Source organism: Pongo pygmaeus, chromosome 17 (assembly GCF_028885625.2).
Source record: "Pongo pygmaeus isolate AG05252 chromosome 17, NHGRI_mPonPyg2-v2.0_pri, whole genome shotgun sequence".
Lineage (NCBI taxonomy): Eukaryota > Metazoa > Chordata > Mammalia > Primates > Hominidae > Pongo > Pongo pygmaeus.
Window position 1 is genome coordinate 62,000,380 of NC_072390.2, and position 8,696 is coordinate 62,009,075.

General features: G+C 43.7%; 1 pseudogene; it reads left to right on the forward strand.

The window, feature by feature from the left end:
- The first annotated feature begins 5,049 nt into the window (after nt 1-5,049).
- LOC129018908 (small ribosomal subunit protein uS5-like) lies at nt 5,050-5,948 on the forward strand (annotated as a pseudogene).
- The last annotated feature ends 2,748 nt before the right edge of the window (nt 5,949-8,696 follow it).

Sequence of the window (8,696 nt, forward strand, 5' to 3'; positions counted from 1 at the left end):
CTGACCTCGTGATCCGCTGGCCTCGGCCTCCCAAAGTGCTGGGATTACAGGGGTGAGCCACCGCTCCCGGCCGAATACTAACATAGTCTCTAACAGCTCGCTGTTGCATTCAGTTGCTACTGTTGCTACTTGCCTGAAAAAGCTTCAGGCTGCCAAAAAATTTACTGTTTGTTTTAGCCAACACCTTACAATAGGCCCCAACCTTCCTTTCTTAGAGCATTTACTCAAGAGGGCTTACAATTGCGAATCCTTCTCCTGTCCCTTTGAGATGTACATGTTTCTCCTACAACTCAGGAGCATCTTTCTCAAGGACCTGAAAGCCATTCCTTTAAAATGTAATCAATCATCAGGAAGGTTAAGAGCCTCTGTCTCCCAATCTTTGTGGGAAGGCAGCCAACAGACACAGCTGGCCTAACTGCACCAACCAATCTTTGTTGTTTATAGGATATTAACTCACACAAGGTCCCGCAATAGGCCGTCTGCAAGCTGAGGAGCAAGGAAGCCAGTCCAAGTCTCAAAGCTGAAGAACTTGGAGTCCAATGTTCAAGGGTAGAAAGCATCCAGCATGGGAGGAATATGTAGGCTGGGAGGCTAAGCCAGTCTACCCTTTTCACTTTTTTTTGCCTGCTTTATATCCTGGAAGTTTAACTTCCCTGTCTCTACTGAGACACCACTCATCCTCCTCCCTACTCCTTCATTCTCCCTTTGAAACACCCTGTCAGCTGGGCTCATGCCTGTAATCCCAGGACTTTGGGAGGCCCAGGTGAGAGGATTGCTTGAGCCCAGGAGTGGTGGCACGTGCTTGTGGTACCAAGCTACTCAGCCCTGCCACCTGTGTACAAACTGAAGCTGAGTTCAGTTCATGCTAGACCCTCTTTCCTATTGCAATAGTATATTACTGATTAAAATATGTCCTTACCAGTTTAAGTAGTATCTGGCTTTATCTTTCACAGCATTAATAAAAGGCTGAGTTAGAACACGTTGAATTTCAGATGTTATTTCAGAGCAAGTATGCAAAGTAATCACTTCCTGAACTTCACAGAGTACGCTAAAAGGGAAAAGCACCACATTAAGTCCCAGAAAGGACTTTGGAAGGCCCTAAGTTGTTACTGCTGGAAAAGACACTGGCCAAAAGAAAAGAATAATTAAACTCCCAAGAAAATATTAAGCCTAAATAGGCCAACTAGTTTGTGTCTACAGGGAAGAAAAGCTGTATTATTTCCCACAGATGTGCACAAACACTATCTCCAAAATCTAGCCCTAAGTGCAAGTCAGGTAGAGAAAGACACATAAAGATAAAATAAAGTGAATAAAGGAAACAACAGGATACCAAAAAATCCTCCTGTTCTTCAAGGCCCATAAAACTCTAGACACTGGTGATGGTAAATATCTTAGCCTGTTCAAGCTACTATAACAAAATGCCATAGACTGGGTGGCTTATAACACAAATTAATTGCTTACAGTTGTGGATGCTGGCAGCCTGAGATCAGAGTGCCAGAATGATGAGATTCTGGTGAGGGATGCAAATTGCTGCTTCTTGTATTCTTACCTGGCAGAGAAAGAGGAAGCGAACTCTCTAAGGACTCTGATAAAGACACAAATCCCATACATGAGGGCTCTACCCTCATGACCTAATCTAAACCTAATTGACTCCTAAAGATCCCACCTCATAATACACATTAGTAGGAAGGGTTTCAACATACGAATTTTGGGAAAACACAAGCATTCTGTCTATAACAGTGAAGAAAAGTTATTTCTGAGAGTGGAGAGTGGCTATTTTAGGATTTCTACATTGGGCTGTGATATGGTTTGGCTGCATCCCCACCCAAATCTCAACTTGAATTGTATCTCCTAGAATTCCCACATGTTGTTCGAGGGACCCAGGGGAAGGTAATTGAATCATGGGGGCAGGTCTTTCCCATGCTATTCTTGTGATAGTTAATCAGTCTCACGAGATCTGATGGGTTTGTCAGGGGTTTCCACTTTTGCTTCTTCCTCATTTTTCTCTTTCCACAACCATGTAAGAAGTGCCTTTACCTTCTGCCATGATTCTGAGGCCTCCAGAGCCATGTGGAATTGTGAGTCCATTAAATCTCTTTTTCTTCCCAGTTTTGGGTGTGTCTTTATCAGCAGCATGAAAATGGACTAATACAGTAAATTGGTACCAGTAGAGTGGGGCGTTGCTGAAAATATACCTGAAAATGTGAACACGACTTTGGAACTGGGTAGCAGGCAGATGTTGGAACAGTTTGGAAGGCTCAGAAGACAGGAAAATGTGGGGAAGTTTGGAACCTCCTAGAGACTTGTTGAATGGCTTTGACAAAAATGCTGATAATGATATGGACAATGAAATCCAGGCTGAGGTGGTCTGAGATAAAGATGAGGAACTTGTTGGGAACTGGAGCAAAGGTGACTCTTGTTATGTTTTAGCAAAGAGACCGGTGGCATTTTGCCCCTGCCCTAGAGATTCGTGGAACTTTGAACTTGGGAGAGATGATTTAGGGTATGTGGCAGAAGAAATTTCTAAGCAGTAAAGCATTCAAAAGATGACTTGGGTGCTATTAAAAGCACTCCATTTTAAAAGGGAAACAGAGCATAAAAGTTCAGAAAATTTGCAGCCTGACGATGCAGTAGAAAAGAAAAACCCATTTTCTGAGAAGAAATTCAAGCTGGCTGCAGAAATTTGTATAAGTAGAAAGGGGCCTAATGTTAATCCCCAAGACCATGGGGAAAATGTGTCCAGGCCATGTCAGAGACCTTCATGGCAGCCCCTCCCATCACAGGCATAGAGGCGTAGGAGGAAAAAGTGGTTTTGTGGGCAGGACCTAGGGTTCCTTTCCTGTGTACAGCCTAGGGACTTGGTGCCCTGTGTCCCAGCCACCCCAGCCATGTCTGAAAGTGGCCAACATAGAGCTCAGGGTGTGGCTTCAGAGGGGGAAAGCCCCAAGCTTTGGCAGCTTCCACATGGCGTTGAGTCTGCAAGGGCACAGAAGTCAAGAATTGAGGTTTGGGAACTTCCACCTAGATTTCAGATGTATGGAAATGCCTGGATGACCAGGCAAAAGTTTGCTGCAGGGGCAGGGCCTTCATGAACAACCTCTGCTAGGGCAGTGCGGAAGGGAAATGTGGTGCCGGAGCCCCCACACAGAGTCCCTCCTGGGGCACTGCCTAGCGGGGCTGTGAGAAGAGGGCCACTGTCCTCCAGACTCCAGAATGGTAGATCCACTGACAGCTTGCATCATGCACCTGGAAAAGCTGCAGACACTCAATGACAGCCTGTGAAAGCAGCCGGGAGGGAGGCTGTACCCTACAAAGCCACAGGGGCAAAGCTACCCAAGACCATGGGAACCCACCTCTTGCATCAGTGTGACCTGGATGTGAGACCTAGAGTCAAAGGAGATCATTTTGGAGATTTAAAATTTGATTGCCCCGCTGGATTTCAGAGTTGCTTGGGGCATGTAACCCCTTTGTTTTGGCCAACTTTTCCCATTTGGAACAGCTGTATTTACCCAATACCTGTACCCCCATTGTAACTAGGAAGTAACTAGCTTTCTTTTGATTTTACAGGCTCATAGGTGGAAGGGACTTACCTTGTCTCAGATGAGACTTTGGACTGTGGACTTCTGGGTTAATGCTGAAATGAGTTAAGACTTTGAGGGACTGTTGGGAAGGCATGATTGGTTTTGAAATGTGAGGACATGAGATTTGAAGGGGCTAGGGGCAGAATGATATGGTTTGGCTGTGTCCCCACTCAAATCTCAGCTTGAATTGTATCTCCCAGAATTCCCATGTGTTGTAGGAGGGACCCAGGGGGAGGTAATTGAATCACAGGGGCCGGTCTTTCCCTTGCTATTCTCATGATAGTTTATAAGTCTCACGAGATCTGATGGGTTTATCAGAGGTTTCCACTTTTGCTTCTTCCTTATTTTTTTCTTGCCGCCACTATGTAAGAAGTGTCTTCTGCCTCCTACCATGATTCTGAGGCCTCCCCAGCCATGTGGAATAGTAAGTCCAATTAAACCTCTTTTTCTTCCCAGTTTTGGGTATATCTTTATCAGCAGCATGAAAGGGACTAATACAGGCTGGGTGTGGGGGAGGGGCACCTGGGGAAACATGTTCAGGAGCTTTGGTTGCTCAGTGAATCACATTTTTTACTGGATTGTTTACTAAAGGAAGAGAGGTACAAGGGAATGACTGGAGATAATGGAATGCATGGATGGAGCAGAGGTCTGGGTAGAGTCTCCCATAGCTACCCCTTTTTTCTGCCACTAGGTTACAAGTCACACAATCCAATTCTTTTATGATCAAAGAATCAGGTTAACTTCTCTGGGCCTCTGTTACTTTATCTATAAAATTAGGTGATTATCATCTCTGAGGCCCCTTGAGCTCCAAAAATCTCTAGATCCAGTAAACGCAGCTTAAAATACAACACAGTATACAGGTACTAGTACCATGTTATTTATTATTTTTCAAAAATCCAAGCTTGTAGCCTATGCTGGTAATAGCAGATTATATCCTTAAAAATAATTGTTTCTTTGATGTCCTTACTTCTAAAGAAACTCAAAAGCCTGACAATTTTACTATATATTTATAAAATAGTTGTCATGGTTAAAAATAAAGTCTGTTCCCAACAACAACAAAAAAAAAACAGAATAAAAATGCATATTGTGCATTTTATCAGCTTAAAAAAAATTCCTGGTTATTGTCTATTTAAAATTAGAACTTGCTGCTTGTGCTGAGTTTCTGATGTCTGTTTGATATGGTGTCATGTGCTCACATTAGTTTCCTCATCAGACACTACTATTGGAGATGAAACTTTATTTTTCCAGTTTCAGGTGGAGATGTCTCCTTCTTTTCTTCCTCAAGGTGTTTTTTGTTTTGTTTTTTCCTTGGACCCACAGATAGCACACTTTGGTATGTTGGACCGTCTTGCTACAGACTTTCTTAGTCAACGGCGAGCAATGGTTAAGATTATGTCTAGGATAGTCTGCCTTTGGCTCCTGATTAGAAATGGGGAGCGGGGTAGCTTCTTTTCCGAGAAAACACCAAATGGCGGATGACGCCGGTGCAGCGGCGTGGCCCGGAGGCCCTGGTGGCCCTGGGATGGGGAACCGCGGTGGCTTCCGTGGAGGTTTCAGCAGTGGCATCCGGGGCCGGGGTTGCGGCCGTGGACGGGGCCGGGGCCGGGCGAGGCCACGGAGCTCGCGGAGGCAAGGCCGAGGATAAGGAGTGGATGCCCGTCACCAAGTTGGGCCGCTTGGTCAAGGACATGAAGATCAAGTCCCTGGAGGAGATCTATCTCTTCTCCCTGCCCATTAAGGAATCAGAGATCATTGACTTTTTCATGGGGGCCTCTCTCAAGGATGAGGATTTGAAGATTATGCCAGTGCAGAAGCAGACCCGCGCCGGCCAGTGCACCAGGTTCAAGGCGTTTGTTGCTATCGGGGACTACAATGGCCACGTTGGTCTGGGTGTTAAGTGCTCCAAGGAGGTGGTCACCGCCATCCGTGGGACCATCATCCTGGCCAAGCTCTCCATTGTCCCCGTGCGCAGAGGCTACTGGGGGAACAAGATCGGCAAGCCCCACACCGTCCCTCGCAAGGTGACAGGCCGCTGCAGCTCTGCGCTGGTGCGCCTCATCCCTGCACCCAGGGGCACTGGCATCATCTCCGCACCTGTACCTAAGAAGCTGCTCATGATGGCTGGTATCGATGACTGCTACACCTCAGCCCGGGGCTGCACTGCCACCCTGGGCAACTTCGCCAAGGCCACCTTTGATGCCATTTCTAAGACCTACAGCTACCTGACCCCCGACCTCTGGAAGGAGACTGTATTTACCGAGTCTCCCTATCAGGAATTCACTGACCACCTCGTCAAGACCCACACCAGAGTCTCCATGCAGCAGACCCAGGCTCCAGCTGTGGCTACAACATAGGGTTTTTATACAAGAAAAATAAAGTGAATTAAGCGTGAAAAAAAAAAAAAAAGAAATGGGGAGTGGGGTAGATGTAGGATTCAAATTTGACCTTTTAAAATTAAAATGCACCAGGACTTAGTCCTTTTACATATGAAAGATTGCACTGTTGAACTCAAATTTTTCACTCTTCCCTGTATCAATGCCTCAGCCTTATAATTTTGCTGACGCTTGACTTGGCATTCAGCTATAAATGGCCAACAGAACAAAGAGGAAGTGATGCTATACCAGCTCTGAGCCAAGACTCTAAAGGCCTTATATGTTTCTACTTTTACTTGTACCTCTGGCACTTCCATGAATAAAACATTCCTGGACTAGTCCACTGGTTCTGTTGACAGCTGCTGTGATACCTCATGTAAGGGAAATAGTTGTGCTTTAGTCTGGAGTAGGCTGAAGTGGCCTTCTGGTGCAGCATGACTCAGCAGGTTTGGAGCGCAGGCACACAACTGCACACATTATGAAACCACACCATGTGAGATGCATTAGATAACCACTCACATGAGTTTGTGCTTGGCTCGGAGCCGCTATTATCTGTAAAAGGTATAACTACCCTGCTGGTGCTGTCCATATGGCTTGTGCCCAGAGAAAGAATAAAGCCATGTTGCAGCTGCCTACAATTCCTCGAGTGTTTTTCCAGCTATCTGCCACCTGTCTACCGATTCCCCTCAGACCTCAGCTTGGGCTCAAACCTGACACCTCAGTTCTTGTCTTCTTCACTTATAATAATTTAAACAAGAGACACACAGCAAAGGAGACACAGCACAGAACAATGTATTGCAAAGGCAAAATAATATTTTGAAAGTTAAGTGCGGAATAGACAGTATACCCTGAGAGACAGAGTTCAGGGCAGGTTACTCGTAAGGATGAGATAGCAAAGACTGGCACTAGGGAATTCCCCTTCTGCGAGTCTTCCATGATTATTCGTAAAGATGTGGGAAGAGGTGTTACTAGTAAGCATGGTGAGTGGTCCTCTGGGTGCCCATGTACAGTAGCCATACATGCTTGTTCATACATTGCATGTCTCATTAGCATTTTAAATCTCCACCCAGGAGTGTGTTTTATAGTATTATAATGAGCAAAGGGTCAGTCTGAAGACAGGTAAAAATCAAAATGCATATGCTCTTTACAGGGGAAATTCCCTCCTGGAGATAGCTTTGTTTGAATGAGCTGGACTATAGTGCAAATGCTGGGGCCTATGTTGACTGTATGGTCACCATGGTGGCTGTGTTCTGAGGACATGGTCACTTCCTTGACTACCTGTCCTACCTCAGCTCCAGGGAAACCATGAGAGACATGTAGAACAGAACCAAATCACCACAGTCAAGTCCAATCTAGACTGACCAACTCTCACCCAACCACAGATCCGTGAGAATAGATGATCATTGTTTTAAGTCACTACATTTTGAGGTTGTTTGTTCCATAATATTTTGAAACAACAGATATCTCCTTTACTGTATCTATACTCACTTGGTAATCTAATTTATTCTAATGGTTTAAAACATTTCATTACCCTAAAGACTACCAAATTTATATCCCCTACCCAGAACTCACCCATGAACTCTTGGCTGATATTTGCAGCTGACTCCCACCTGAGTATTTAATTAACATCTCAAACTTACCTTGTCCCAAACTGAACTCCTGATTTTCCTTCTGAAACCTACTTCTCCTGCAGTCACCACATACAGCCCATCTGCAAATGCTGTTGATTTAACATCAATGTATTTTCAAATCTGACCATTTCTCATCCACTAAAATCCTGGACCAAGTCACCATCACTCTTGTGTAGGTAGTGCAATAGACTCCTAATAGGTCTCTGCACATCCCCTTTTGCCTCTCTACAATTTATTCTCCCCAGAGCAGCCCAAATATTTCTTTTAAAGTCAAGTAATGAAAGCAATTTTTTTGTTATGAGAACTGTGTCTTTTGTCCTTTAGAAATTTTCACATTCTGGATTTTGCTGATTGTATCTGCATAGCCCTGACTAATTTAAATGCCATCTACAATACCTGAATCATTGGTTAAAAAAATAATAATAATAAAAGCACTTGCTGACTGAAGAAGAAAATAGTCACTAATTGAAATGACCAAAAGCTTTTACTAACTCAATTTTAAAAATCAGGTATGGGGTAAAGAAAATGTTTCACAAGCCAGATATTAGAATAATTCTTTTAAAAATCTGCTGGCTTTGCTCTCTTTCTTTCTCTTCCTATTTTTAAATTTCAGTATCTCTATTCCTGCATTCGTTATAAAATAGTTCATCAAGATAAGGCTGATGCATTTTATTAAAAATTTAAAACCTTGAAGACTGACAAAAATGGATTATGGTTTTTAACATTTTTATCCTGGTAATATATTTTAATAGATATATATTTTATTGTCTGTGTCTGAGATATGAATCAATGATGACTGAGGTATGTTTGTTTTTAATCCTGTTATTTACAATAGCAGCCTTGAGATTAAATGGGTTTATGGCAGCAGAATTCACCCAAATGGATTCTATTTGAGGTAGGCATTGGACCAAAATAGGAAAATCCTACAAGAAGAGCCTCATTCATGTTTATGGATTCATACAAGCTATTCCTGGTATGAGGCTCAAATGAAACCATTTGCAAGCTGAAAGCTTGTACATTATGAAGTGTTTCTGGAAATAGGGCTCTTGGAAATGGAAAGTTTCTTTAAAAAGTAAAAATGAGTCACTGCATCTATTTTAAAAGGGGATTAA